Raw genomic sequence first — 1,117 nt, forward strand, 5'->3', positions numbered from 1 at the left:
ACTGTTTAGTATTTAACATTATTTTTAAAATTATTACTTTTTTTTTAATTTTGATTTTACATAGAATTGTATATTTTTAAACAACAAAGGCAACGTTGCATGCAAAATGGGCGCATTTGGGCTATAAATCAGGGTGTTAAGTTTTTTATTTTGGGCGCAAATGTCCATAACCCTCGGGGCGTAAATGGGCTGCTCTTGGGCGCAAATGGGCTACAGCCTTTTTATAATGGTCAAATTAATGAAGATTTTCTACTGTTTGTTCCGGTAACTGATGTCACGGGTAAAGGCCTTGCTAGTACACTGTTAACTTCGCTTGATTTGATTGGGATAGATTACAATTACATGATTGGTCAAGGGTATGATTGTGCTGCCGCAATGAGTGGTGTATTTCATGGTGCCCACGTTTATGTCCAAGAAAAATGTCCACTAGCAATATACGTACATTGTGCATCTCATAGTCTGAATCTTGCTATTTCTGATGCATGTAATATTACTTCAATTAGAAACTGTTTAGGAAGTGTTGAGTCAATTTATAATTTTTTTAACTCGCCAAAAAGACAAAATATTTTAACTACATCTATTCAAAATATTGTACCTATTTCATCTCATACAAAATTAAAACAATCATGTCCAACACGTTGGGTTCAGCGCCATGACTCGGTAATAATTTACCTAGAGTTACAAGATGCTGTGATTGATGCTCTAGAAAAAATAAGCAATTGGCCCGATAAAAATACATCTTCATCAGCAAATCAATTGCATTTTGTGATTAATAACTTTGAGTTCCAGATTACTATACACATAATATCAACAGTATTTTCTGTTAGTTTACCATTAAGTAAACTTTTACAAACACCTGGATTTGATTTATCTCATGTTTTTAATATGGCTGATAATTCTATAAATGTTTTAAAAGAAATGAGAAAAAATGTTGAAAAAGAATTTAAATTAATATTTCAAAGAGCAGAAATATTTTGTAAGAATTCCAATATCAATTTGTCTTTGCCTCGTCGTGTTGGTAAACAAGTACATCGAGATAATACAACTGCTACCACGCTTGAGGAATATTACAGGGTGACAATATTTATTCCATATTTAGATAATTTTATAACAATGA

The sequence above is a fragment of the Sipha flava genome, unplaced genomic scaffold (genome assembly GCF_003268045.1).
Source record: "Sipha flava isolate LNK unplaced genomic scaffold, YSA_version1 17102_pilon_pilon, whole genome shotgun sequence".
In the NCBI taxonomy this organism is placed as follows: Eukaryota; Metazoa; Arthropoda; class Insecta; order Hemiptera; family Aphididae; genus Sipha; species Sipha flava.